This window comes from Echinops telfairi, unplaced genomic scaffold, assembly GCF_000313985.2.
Source record: "Echinops telfairi isolate 266 unplaced genomic scaffold, ASM31398v2 ScPeMD7_5;HRSCAF=22, whole genome shotgun sequence".
Lineage (NCBI taxonomy): Eukaryota > Metazoa > Chordata > Mammalia > Afrosoricida > Tenrecidae > Echinops > Echinops telfairi.
In genome coordinates, this window is record NW_022103901.1 from 20,513,959 (window position 1) to 20,528,409 (window position 14,451).

Here is a 14,451-nt window from a genome sequence, read left to right on the forward strand (position 1 = left end):
GATGATCCCTTCAGGACCAGTGGTGAGAGTGGCGATACCAGGAAGGTGGAGCGAAGGTGGGGTGGAAAGGGGAACTGTTTACAAGGATCTGCATATAACTTTCTCCCTGGGGGACAGACAACAGAAAAGTGGGTGAGGGGAGACGTCGGACGGTGCAAGATATGACTAAATAATAAATTATAAATTATCAAGTGTTCATAAGGGAAGGGGGAGCAGGGACGGAGGGGGAAAATGAGGGCCTGATGCCAGGGGCTTAAGTGGAGAGCAAATGTTTTGAGAATAATGAGGGCAATGAATGTACAAATGTGCTTTACACAATCGATGTATGTATGGATTGTGATAAGAGTTGTATGAGCCCCTAATAAAATGATTTTTTAAAAAAGAAAAACATGTGAAATTCAGAATAGGTAAATCTACAGAGACAGTAACTGGACTAATAGTTTCTTAGAGTTACAGCAGGCAAAGTTCAGATGAAACGAGAAGCTAATAATAATGCGTACCAGACCGAAGAGAATGTTTCAAAATTAATTGTGACAATTGCACAACTCTTTTTAATATGTTTAAATCAGCAGCTAAAATGAAACCAGGAGCTGACTGTGGAATAGACTGACAATTGCTCATATGCCAGTTCAAGCTGAAACTTAAGAAAATTAAAACAGCTTCACAAGAGCTAAGATATAACCTTGAGTAAATCCCACCTGAATTTAGGTATCAGCTTAAGAATGGATCTGGCACACTGAACAGTAATGACAGAAGAACTGATAAGCTGCAGGTTAATATCAGAACCCTCATACACAAAGAAAAGACTTTGAAAAGACAGGAAAAGACCAAACTGAAGGTCAGATGCAACTCTGAAACTTGCTCTTGAATGTAGAGTACTTAAAGTAAACAGAAGAATCGATGAAGTCAAAGAGCTGAACAGAAATTTGGAAAGGGCAACCGAAGAAGACAAAGTAGAGTATTATACTAAAATGTGTAAAGATCTGAAATTAGAAACCCAAAAGGAAGGCCACACGCAATATGTCTCAAGCTGAAAGAATGGAATAAAAATTCAGGCCTCAAGTGTGGGAAACTGAGGACGTACTGGGAAGAGAGTGTATGTGGACAAATTCTTTATTCTCATAATTAAGAAGCCTGGCTTGAAGATAAACAAGCGGCCATCTAGCTGAGAAGCAACAAAGCCCACATGGAAGAAGCACACCAGCCTGTGTGATCACAAGGTGTCAATGGGATCAAGTATCAGGCATCAAAGAGCAACAAATCATGTCATTGTGAATGAGGGGGAGTGGGGAGTGGGGTCCCAGAGCTCATCTGTAGGCAACAGGACTTTCCCTTACTGAAGGGTCTCGGGGTGGAGATGAGCCAGTCAGGGTGCAGTGTAGCAATGATAAAACTTACAACTTTCCTCTAGTTTCTAAATGCTTCTCGCTGACAACCCACCCCGCCCATCATGATCCCAATTCTACCTTACAAATCTAGCTAGACCAGAGGATGTACACTGGTACAGATCAGAACTGGAAACACAGGGAATCCAGGACAAACAAACCTCTCAGGACCAATAATGAGAGTGGTGATAACAGGAGGGGAAGGTGAGGTAGAAAGGGGAAACCGATCACAAGGATCTACATATAACCCCCTCCCTTGGGGACGGACAACAGAAAAGTGGGTGAAGGGACACGTCAGACAGTGTAAGACATGACAAAATAATAATAATTTATAAATTAGCAAGGGTTCCTGAGGGGGCGTGGGGAGGCAGGGGAAAAAGTGAGGAGCTGATACCAAGGGCTGAAGTAGAAAGTAAATGTTTTGAGAATGATGATGGCAGCAAATGTACAAATGTGCTTGACACAATGGATGGATGGATGGATTGTGATAAGAGTTGGTTGAGCCCCCAATAAAATGATTTTTTAAAGAATAAAATGAAGTTAGCCCTGTACCTCAAAAAAAAAAAAATTAAGAAGCCTGGGAGGCCAGGGTTCTGGGTGGAGGGAGGCCTTTACATTTGTGAGTTGGACCAGAGCCTTCACATTCTCCTAGTTAAAAATCACTCCCACAATATCCTCCCATCATAGTGCTGCCTTAACATTACCTCTCACACGCACGTGGCTGATGGCTCTCTGGCCGGCAGCTTCATCTACAGCTGCAGACATGCAGCCAACGTTCTCCCTGCTGAGTCACTCTCCTTTACCTAACTCTGGTGTTAGGTTACTCCCCCAATGAGCTCAGGGAGGTTAAGATACTGCCCACTTTGTTACATAGGTGGTTACCTGTCATTAGGGGGGTGGGGGCTTGCATGCCCTTGACTATATAAGTTGGTGAAAGAATATATCCTCTCTCTCTTCCACCCAGACCTGGCTTCAGGGAGGAGGTGAGCACCCCAAAACTTTTGCCTGCCTCTTAATGTCTTCCCTTCAATTACACAACCATCCCTTAGGACCTATCCAGGTGTGAGCTGGATTGCACACTCAGGTTGCAATCGTGAAGAATTCTATGGGCAAAATACTGAACATCAAAATAAGATGGAAGGAATACACAGATGACGCTGAGCTACAAGAACCTGTACCAAAAGAATTGGTCAACCAAGAACCATTTCAAGAGGTCACAAACATATGATGGAGAACCGATGGTATCGAAGAGACATACCCAAGCTGCACCAAGGCACTAGTGAAAACCAAGGCTCCAGGAATTAATGGAATACCAATCAAAATGTTTCAACACTGATGACGCACTAGAGTCAAAGTTGTTATCAGGACGGACACGTTGTTGGAAATGGACATCGTGCTTGGTACAGTAGAGGACGAATGGAAACGAGGAAGGCTCTGCATGAGATGAACGGACACAGTGGCTGCAACGATGGGCTCGCACATACCAACAATCATGAAGACGATGCAAGACCAGGCAGTGTTTCCTTCTGTCGTACGTAGGCTTGCTGTAAATTGGAACCCAATTGATCACACCTAGAAATAATACAGCACTGCCAAAGCACAGCACAAATGTTTAGTACCATTATGTCCTTGCTTGGGGCTCTGACTTCTTATTTAAAGCAGCTTGGTGAAGGTTGCTTTTAACATTTTTCTAAACCGGCCCCCAAAGTTTCAGGTTCCAGGAAAGACGTGGCGATTAGCTATGGGCAGAAACACCTGGTTTGTGGACAGTAGTCCTAATCTGGAGAAGCATCGAATCAACCTTGGGCCTCCATGCACCATCATTTCTTTTATTTTGCAAACCCTTAGATTGTGCTGAGAATGTGCTAGAGCAACACTTCTCTTATAGTAACTCATAATGACTTCATAGGATAGGGTACTAACATTGTACCCATTTCACAGATGGATGACAAAGAGCGGCCGAGTCACATGACTCAAAGTGGGAAAGCAGCGAGGGATGTGAATACGTATGGCAGAGTGAGGATTTTAAACCCAGGTGATCTGGCTGTAGGGCTTTTGCTTGTAACGTTCAACCACTACTGTCAAGGCAACCTACGGGCCTTGACACTTGCCAGTATAGAAAATGGTAACAGATGCAGGCTGTCCTGAGAGTCTGGCTCCCATCTGTCCATGCTAGAGAGCTGGCCAAGAACTAGAACCCTAAGGAATCCTTGGTATTTATCCTCTTGAGGGGCAGCATCTGGAGTGGTGTCTGTTTCCAGCAGCGCTCCAACATCATCAGAAGAATAACCCATTGAACGTATCTTTCTAATCAAAGATGCATATTCTGACTGACAGCTCAAGGCAGGGTAAGAACTAGGAAGACCTCGTGTGTGATGACTATGTCTCGATGTTGGTTACAGAGACTCTAAAACCAGGAGGTACAGATTCAAATCCCAACACCACAACTTGCTAGCTGTGTGACCTTGGGCAAATTTCTTAACTCTCAGTGCCTAAGCTGCCTCCATTTTAACAATGAAACCACAACAATACTTACCTCAGAGGGTTGTTGTAAGATGAAATGAGGTAACGCATATTCAAGTATTGAACAGGGCCAGGCACGTCGTAAACATGGTCAGATCATAGCTATTTTCATATTGGGGTCTTCCCTATATCAGAAAAGTTGACTTCTTCACATTTACTCCTCACTCTCCAAAATCCAATCTCTCAGTAGAATATATCACCTCAATCTCCAAAAATATGAGGGGGGGCTTCCAAAGGTTTGTGGAAATTTTTCATTATTTTTTCATTCTGTTGTTCCATAAACTTTTGGAAACACCCTTATATGTTCTTCTTTGGAACCCTTGTTTTCCTCATATGGGTCCAAGTCACCTCAATCTCCTTGAATGGTGCCAATAATCTACTTCCAACCCTGCTTGTTCTTTTTCCATAGTATTATTTTATTATTACTTTTAAAAGATCATTTTATTGGGGACTCTTAGAGCTCTTTTAATAGTCTTTTTTTTTAAAACATTTACTTTCTACTTGAGCCCTTGGTATCAGCTCCTCTCCCCACCTCCCTCATGACCCCTTGTTAAATTATAAATTATTATTATTTTCACATCTTATGTGACTACTGTGTCCCTTCACCCACATTTCTGTTGTTCAGCCCCCTCAGGGTGTGTGTGGGGTATGCGTCAATCATTGATAGGGTCCCCCTTCCTCCCCTACTCCCCCTACCATCCCCCTACCCTCTTGGTATTATTACTCCCAATTCTGTTCCTGAGGGGTTATCTACTTGGATTCTGTGTGTCAAGAGCTCTTAGCTGTAACTGTGCACATGCACCGGTCTAGCCAGAACTGAAAGGCAGTACTGGGGTCATGATAGTGGGGGGTGAGGCAGCCTCAAAGAACCAGAGGAATATTGTGTGTTTCATCGGTGCTATACTGTGCCCTGGTTGACCCATCCCTTCCTTGTGACCCTTCTGTGAGGGGATGTCCTATTGTCTACAGATGGGTTTGGGGTCATAATATTATTTTACAAAGAAAAATATTCACATCATGCTCTGCTTTGAAACTCTTGAATCGCTCACCCTCACATTTGGAACGAACTCCCCAGCAGATATTATGGGGCATTCCATTACCTGACCCTGTCATCTTCTGGCTCTCATTCCTATCCCTCTGCTACCTTGTTTCCAACCGCTGCAAGTAGAATCTCTTCCTTGCTTGGAATCTTAGCTGATGCTGTTCCCTCTGCCTGGCACACACTTCCTCCATATTCTCACAGAGATGGATTCTTCCTCTGGGTAAGGCCTCAACTCAAATGGTACATCTTCAGCGAGGCCTCCTTCCCCTTTCTATGATGAGACACTATCTGGTTTATTCTTTAAGATCATTCTTTCTTCTTTGTGGAGAAATCATTACTAGCACAGCATGTTCTTTCACTATTTCTACCCAGTCCCAATAGGCATCAGGTACCCCGCTGTGAAGGTACGTGAACCATCATTCATCCGCTCACTCAACAGGCATTGTGCTAAGAATTGTGTGCAAAACCAAGACTAATGAGTAACGTGGCTGCCTGCCAGGAGGTCACAACCTGAGCTGGAAGCTTCTCTGGCGGTTTCCTCAAGCGAAAAACATTTCTTGGCCGACAGTTCTCTGTAAAGAGCGAAGTTGCTCTAAAAGGCATCAGGAAGCCTGGGGTGACTCGCTGCGTCTCCCTGGCGCCCAATTCTGCTGCTGGGAATCAAAGACATTCTTTATTCTTCCCACTGCTGTTGCATTGGCATTACCAACGCTGCACATCTTTATGGAAGCGGTTGCCACATCTTTCTCTCCAGGAGCCACTTGTGGGTTAAAACCACCAGCCTTTAGGTTTGAAGGGAAGCAGTGAACACTACACAATCAGGGATCATTAGCAAAAGACATCGAGTATGGGAAAGTATACAGTATGAGAGAGCATACTGTTAGCTGTCATTAAGTTGGTCCTCAGCCCCATTCATAATAGGATGGGGTGGTTGCGATATGTGGAATTCTCATTGGTGAAGCTTTAGAAGTGATCAGGAGGTCTTTCTTCCTTCCGAGTCTGGGAACTCCACTGAAGCCTGCTCAGCCCCATCACAACACACATGTCTCTCCTGACAAAGGGCTCCTTGTTACTCATAAAGTATTCTGATGGAGAATAGAACCCAACTCTCCTATCTGAAAGGCAAGAATTTTACCTCTGAAGCATTAGTGTGGTCTACATGTTAAGCACTAGATAGTATTTGTGTTTGTTATTTGATCTTTAGCTTTCCTCAGGGAGATAAAGAGCCTTGTTTAGCACCTGCATTCAGACCTGACTCGTCTAGCGCATTCCTAGCTGTGTGACCAGCCACTGCATGGGATGCTTACGGGACAGGCAGGTGATCTCGTTAGGAAAGAGTATTCCTTTCTGCTGAGTGCAATTTCCAGAGGGGGTATCAGCTGTGAGCCACCCATCGGCATAATCCCAGAAGCCCGTAGGTTAAGGGTGTACCCCTCTTGTCTTTACTTCCCATGTCACACAGACCAAGGTACCAATCCGATCTTTGCCACTTATTAGCTGAGGAACCTGAATAAGTCAACCCTCTGAACGGGGATGAGGCCAGGCAGGTCGTTCTAGGACTAGGGCTGACTAAGGGATGCAGGTGAGGTTCTCTCACAGGGTATGCAAATGTTACAAGAAATCATTACTTTTTAATCTTTTAAAATTTTATTTTATTGGAGGCTCTTACAAGCTCTTATCACAATCCACACATATATCCATTGGGTCAAACGCATCTGTACATATGTTGTCATCATTTTTTTTTCTACTTGAGCCCTTGGTATCAGGTCCTCATTTGCCCCCCTCCCTCTCCCACCCTCCTTCCTCCGTGTCCCCTTGATAATTTATATTCTTTATTTTTTTAATGCCTTACACTGACCACCGTCTCTTTTCACCCACTTTTCTGCTGTCTGTCCCCCGGTAGGGAGGGGCATATGTCAATTATTGTAATCAGTTCCCCCTTACCAGCCCCCCTACCCTTACCCTCCTGGTATTGCTGTCCCCTTATTGGTCCGGAGGGGTTTATCTGTTCTGGATTCCCTGTGTTGCGAGCTCTTATCTGTACCACTATACATGTTCTGGTCTAGCCAGATCTGTAAGATATAACTGGAGTCATGATAGTGGGGTGGAGGAAGCATTAAAGAACTAGAGGAAGGTTGTGTTTCATTGGTGCTATACTGCATCCTGACTGGCTCCCTGTGGCCCTTCTGACAGGGGATGTCCAATTGACTACTGATGGGCTCGGGGTCTCCACTATTCCCTCTCCCTGATTCCCACTGAGATGATATGAAATCGTCATTATGATTATTGTTGTGTTAGCACAGAAAATATCCCTCTTGCAGACGAAGGTCTTTGGGTTGGCAGGACATGGGTGGGAAGCGTCTGAAAAGCTTCTTATAGCCAGAGTTTGAAGACGCTCCATGAACCAGTCATCTGGGCAAAGGAATGGGGTGTTGGATGCCAAATGGAGAGAAGGCGAATTCATAGTCCAGGGGAAGAAAGAGTTTGCAGACTGCCAGGTGGCCCATCTTTGGGGGTTGGTGCAGAACACCCTCCTTCCATCTTCTACACTCCTGCTACATAGGAAACTACTGTTTCATGGCTTTCTGCTTGTGAAACTGCCATTCTGCATCCTCATCTTGCTCAGCATGATTAACTCATCAGCCAAGAGAACAAAAAAGAAAAAAGCCTAGAAAGAAGAACAAGATCCCCGGGCATCCATGAGGCTTATAAGACCCAGTCAAACTCAAAGAAAGCCCAAAGGGCAGCCCAAAGGAAAGCCCAGTGGCACCAGGCACAAAAGGGTCAGTGGTGTAATGATGGCCCGCTAATGTGCAGGGAGCTATGGCCTCGCGAGCTGAACAACATCAGGGAAAGAGAGCAAAGAAAATACTCCTTATTGGTTTTATCAAATGATTCCTGCCAGCTAGGCCTGGTAGATGTGCCAACCAATGGCTTTGACTTTGAAAGAAGGATGAGATTAGCTTGGAGTCAACCTCCTCTCCCTCTCTCTTTTTTTTTAACCTTAAATTTAACAGTTCACTCTCTGGGGGCTACACTCCAGATTCCCCAGAAATGATGTGCATGGAGTTTACTGATGGCAGTTCATTCATTAATTAACTAATTAGTTTATTCAACCAGCATGAAGTGAGCATCTAGTATTTGGCAGGCACAGGTCACTGGTCCACAGAGGGAGCTGTTTGATTAAAATCTTAAAACACTGACATTAACAAAAACCAGTCTATGTCACTAGAAGCCAGGTTAGTCCACGACCAGATCTGGTCAGGTTAGTCCACTACCAGATCTGGTCGTGGATGAAAAGAAACACAGAAGCGATTTCAGGAGGCCTGTCGGTGCTATTTCTTGAGCTTATGACTGGTTACAGAGCTGTATTCAGTTTATAACATTTCCCTGAATTGGAGCGCTGGTTCCCCACTGGTGAGTGATCCACAAAGTCAGCAGTTAAAAAGCACCAGCCTGTAAACAGTTATACTTTCAGAACTCACAGGGGCAGTTAGTAGTTCCTCTCTGTCCTACAAGGTCGCTATGAGTCAGCATCAACACCATGGCAGTGAGTGTGCCCATCATTTCTAGGTAAATGTGCTACACTTTAATTTGGCGGGGGGATTAAAAAAAAGTTCTACTGGCACATATTTCACATATAATGCAATTCAGTAGTTCAATCATAGTAAGAAGAGTTTTTGTGTTAGACCGGTTGACTAGAGAAACAAATTCATTGTCACTCTTATATATGTAAGAGAGAGCTTTATATCAAGAAGTAATTATGCATCAATAAAGCATCCCAGCCCAGTCCAGATCAAGTTCATAAGTTTGATAATAGCCCATAAGTCCAATATTAGCCAATGAATTCTGTTTAGACTCACGCAGCATATGCAATCATGCCAAATGCAGGCAGATCACAGGCCAGGGGGAGGAATGGCAGTGGACTTACCTCCAGGACTCTGGCTGCCATCAGTGTGGCTGCATGTGGCTTGTCAACAGGAATGTGAAGCAGAGAGAGAGTGTGTCCAGCTTCCAGGGAGGAAGAGAGAAAGTCCCAGAATCCTCATGAAAAAGCCATGCCCACAAAGAGGGATTACCACCAGACTGTGGTCTGACTGACAGGCTAGACTCCATCCCTTCATTCTTATTTATCAAGTTGACATGAAATTGTGTAACTGCTACAGTTGTACAATAATTGCCACAATCAATTTTAGAACATGTTCTTCTTTCTTGTACTCATTGTTATTAACTTCTCATTTCCTTGCAAGCACCCTTACCATACCCTCAAGAAATCATTAATCCAGTTATTGTCTCTATAGATTTTCCTATCCTGGACTTCATATATTGAAAACATTCAAAAGAAAACCCACAAACTAACAATTTGAAATGAAACAAGCAAAATGAAACAGAGAAAAACCTCAATAGAAAAGAAAGCAGAAAACATTAAACACTAGAACAAAATTTAAATGGGTCAAAAGGGAGATCAAAGGATAAGGTGTTAAATTTAAACCTCACTGCCCCTCAAAGAATTCACTTTCCCATGCATGTTGGATAATAGGAAGACTCTTCCCTTCTCTGGTCTGTAGTCAGAGGGAATTCACCAGAAGCTTCTTCCACATGTATTTCCCCTTCCCTTTTTTCTTTAACAAACTGAAACAATTTTTAAATGGGTCAAAAGGGAAATCAAATAAAAACACACTACATGTTAATCTAACTACATCTGCCACATCAACTTGACACTGCTCTCTGTCTGATAACAAGATGATTCCCATCCCTCAACTACAGACAGGGGGTTCACTGGAGGCTTCACCCATGTTAGTGACACTGTAATTGTAAAAGTTTAAAAATATTGATGATGTGTTCTGGATTTTAATGTTTTAATGTTTTATTGTGGGTTAAATGAACGTTTACAGAGCAGATCTGTTTTCCATTGTGAGATCCATACTCGTTTTGTTTCATGTCATTGGTTACAGTCAGTCCTCCCAATGTAACATCACTTATGCCATGTTCTCCCGATGTTACCTGTTTCATTCTCCCTTTTGTCTTGACCCTTCTAAACTTTGTCCTTGGGTAAATGCTGCCCCTCCCACTTTTTAAATCAAATGATAGGTTATTCTAAGGTTTGTGTACCTCTTTGGGGTGAATTCATTTCCTGGCCGGAGGGGCCACAGTCTCTGGGTTTCCACCTATCTCTATATGACTAGTAAGCCTGTTTTTATGTTTGTTTGTTTTTTCACGAGTTTGAATTTTGTTCCACAGATTTCCCCTATTCCATCCAAGATCTTCTAATGTAATCCTCTTCAGAGTAGCTGGTAGTGGTAGCTGGGCACCCTCTGGTTCTTCTGCTTTCAGTCACGAACACTGAGAGTTCCGTCATCTACAGGTCATTGGACTAATTGTTTTCATGTGTCTTTGATTTCCATCCTTCTTCTTTCCTCCAGATAGGACGAGAACAATCATTCCACCAAAGCTGATCACTGCTCATGAGCTTCTGAGACCCTGGCTTCTAAGTAGAATGTAGAACTCTCGTCTTTGGGAACTGATATGCCAATTGATCTCGGCATCCCCTTAGACTATGATCCGGATCCTTCTGGCCCAGGGGCTTGTCCCTTCAAACTATTTTGTTCTGTCAAAGAAACTTTCATAACTTTGTCCCTTGTATGCTCCACCACATTCATGGGTATGCTTGCAGCAAAAATAAACACACATGTATAAATATCTTCTATCAAATATACTTATATTCATGGATATACTCACACTCATTCCCCACATTCATTCAGTCCATGGGCCTATCCATCCATTTGCTCACAGATCACAAACTGAAATATGTGGAAAGCACAAACTTTTAAGCACTCAGCCACAAACTAAAAGGTTGATCATTTGAATCCAATCAAGTGTATCTTTCAAGAGAAGACAAGCCATTTGCTTCTGAAAGGTCCCAGACCCTGAAAGCCCTAGGAAGCCCAGATCCACTCTGAAATACAGGGGATTGCCATGCGTTGGGAACAACTTAATGGGAACTGGTGTTCGTAAGTGTTAAAAAGATGATGGTGCCCATTCCCAAATATAATTTAAAAAGAAAAAAAACCACTACTCTAACATGTATAAAGGCATCCTAAAATTTTTTCCATGATGACTACTTTGATAAAGGTTTGAAATATCAAATCTAATTTTAGGACAAACGTATCTGTCTATAACCGCCCACCCTCTTTAAAAAAAGTTCTTGCCCAAAGCTTAATTTATCTATTATATTAAATCTGCTGATAAATGAAACCCACAAGCTCCCTGTCTTCATGGAGATAAAGTCCTAAGGAAAGAAAATAGCCATTCCATAAATAAACAAATACAGACACAAGATAAATGCACACTGTGATGTGTGCTGCTAAGAAAATAAAGTTGAGTGATGGAATACAGACAAGGTGGAAGGTAGAAATAGCCTTGGGTGAGGAAAGGCCTCTCAGAGACTTTGTCACCCAAACAATGCCCTAAATGATGCAAAGAAGCCAATCACCAGAAGAAAAGCCTTCTAGGTAGCAGCCATTCAAGGATTGGGTACCTAAGAGTTTGTCCAGTAGGAACAAAAGGCCAATGTAACTGGATAGATGAGTGAGGTTGGAGAGGGACAGAAAATGAAACTAGAGAGGTAAGCAAGGTACAAATATATAACATAAATGTGTTTAGCTCCAGGTGCACCTTATAACCACCTGGGGGGATTTCTAAAAAAGATCAATTCTTGAAATCCATTATCAGTGGATGGGGCCCAGGCATGAGGATGTATTAAAACTCCCCCAGATAATTAGTGTGAAACAGGCATGAGAACCCCTGATGTGGAGCATGATAGCCCAAAGTTTAATAAACATCCTTATCAGCTGAAGAGCCTGATGCAGAGTCTGATTAAATGCAGTCTGATTCAGTAGGATGGGTTCAGGATCTGTGATTCTAACAAACTCCTAGCTAGTGCTGCCGATACTGCTCCAAGGGCCACATTTTGAGTAGTAAGATTTGGGGCTGTGATAAGAAAGTTTTGGTTTTCAGATGGAAATTCCATTAGTGGGCATATACCCAGAAGAAATAAGAACTAGACCATGACCGGACATCTGCTCTCCAATGTTCTTTGCTGCACAGTTTACAATAACAATAAATTGAAAACAGCCTAAATTTCCATTAATAGATGAATGGATAAAAAAAAACCCTCTGGTGTATACACACACAATAAAATACTACACATCCTTAAAAATTAGTCATGAAACACTTCATTCTGTGGAAAGGGTTGGAGGATATTATGCTGAGTGAAGTTAGCCAAGCACAAAAAATCAAGTACAACGTGAGTCCACAGGTAAGTTCAAACAGCAGAATGGCACAAGGGAAAGGCACACACACACACACAATCCCCAGGCTGAGGCCCAGATATTCCAGCATCTTTCCCCCCACTCTCATATGCCTTTAAGGCTCACAGAAAAATGATAGCAATGAATCGGGGGTGGGGTGTCAGGGCACTAACCAACCCAAGGGTAGGGTATTGTTTATATCTCCACAGGAAAAGGAAAGTGAGAGCAGACCTTATTCTGGTGTGCCAATCCTTGAGGGCAATGTTCCTGTTCAGAGCAGCTCATTCTCAGAGATGCCTGCAGAGCCAGCCTCAGCAGGAGGCAGGGCAGCCTCTCTCTAGAGGACAGTGCTACAGAGGACAGACATGAAGATACAGTTCAGGAGAGCAGCCGTCTGACCCCCCCATGTGGGGGCAAATCAAGAGGGGAGTACAACAGACCAGTGATGGAAGTGAAGCCATGAAATTTCCACAGTATCCCTATTGTAGACTTCTGACTTGGGGGATGACCCCCTGGGTGCACTTGTCACCCCATCTAAACTGGTTCAGGATTACTCACACAGGGGCATACTGAAAGTCTAAAGGTGCAACTGGTGGGGGTTGGGACACTAGACAACTCCATCCCTGACTGCAGAAATAGCAATGGGGATGTTTAGGATGCTTGCCTTTCAGACATGGATGCTGAAGACTAAAGGAGTGTATGAGTTGTTAGGTAAGTGGGACCCAGGATCTGCAGCTCTGGGAGAAAGGGAGCCTGGACTGATGATTTAAAACATGTCCTTCTCTCTATTTAACAGAGAGATATTCATCTGCTCTATGTCAGGATCCCTGTTAGTCATGTGATTATCTGTATGTTGATTATTTATTTTTCTTTTTGGTGTTTATCTATACAGTATAGGCAGAATAGGCAATCTTATGGAGACAGAGAATGGTCCGATGGTTCCTGGTGGCCATGTGAGGGGAGGGGGTATGTGACTGGGGAACCAACAATGACTGGTATAAGGGAACAGTATGTCTAGTATTGATGGCAAGGAGGGTGTAGCTTTTCTGGTCATGTTTAATCAATTGAATTGTACCTGAGAGGTGAACAATGGGTAAACATAGTAATAGGGTAGAGTAAAGAAAAAAGAAAAGAGGAAAGAAAAAGAAATATATATATACAAGATATATAAATATATGTGTATTTATTTAAGTATATTTATATATATGCAAATGTAACAAGGAAGCAGATGGATTTTGGGCCTCTACTTAAATCTCACCTCAGTTCAAGAACAGCTTGTTCTAATAATGAGGCAGTGTATGATACCCATCTTCCTGATATGATTGCTGAATACAAAATGAGTGCATAAACAAATGTGGTGAAGAAAGATGATAGTACCCGGCTATTAAAAGATATAGTGTCTGGGATCTTAAAGGTTTGTAGTTAAACAAGTGGCCACCTATCAGGGAAGCAACAAAGTCCACATGGAAGAAGCACACCAGCCTATGTGATCATGAAGCATTGACAGGAAGAGGCATCAGAAGTTCAAAAACAAGCAATCAAATTGATGTAAAAGGGTATGGATGTAGTGGAGCCCCCAAACCCTCCTGTAAGAAAATTGGACAGTCCCTCTCAGAAGGGCTACACAGAATGGATGAAAACTCCAGTGTGCGGTATGGCACTGATGAATTACATAACTATCCTCTAGTTCTTTAATATTTCTTCCCCTTACTACTATGGTTTTTATTTGTTTTACCTCATTAATCATGTTATATATGTTTATGTTCATTTGTGTGAGTATATTTAAGTTGCTTCAGTACATGAAAGCCAAGAGGACATACCCTTCAGAAATAGTAACCGGAGTAATGGTTCCCTGAGGGTGTAGGATGAGAGGAGGTAGAGGGAGGATAGGGAGCTAATAGCATTGGTGACTGTATAATACCACTCGATGGGATCGAACAACAGAATTGTATGTGAATGGATATAGTGGATCATGTAAGATACGACAAAAAAACTATTATAGGGAAAAAATAATAAGGTCCTGGGTGGTAGGGGATAAAGGTAACTGATATCCAGGAGTTCAAGAAGAAAGAAAATGTTTTGAAATTGATAGTGATCACAATTATGCAATACTGCTTAATGTGACTGAACCATGGAATGTTAAATCTGTAAAAGCTCCCAATAAAATGGGTAAATTTTTTAAAAAAGAAAA

The 14,451-nt window shown here is 42.7% G+C and overlaps 1 protein-coding gene across 1 annotated transcript in view; it reads right to left on the reverse strand.

Annotated features, from left to right (window-relative positions):
- CACNG3 (calcium voltage-gated channel auxiliary subunit gamma 3) overlaps nucleotides 1-14,451 on the reverse strand; it is a 152,753-nt gene that overhangs the window by 66,045 nt on the left and 72,257 nt on the right. The window lies entirely within an intron of this gene.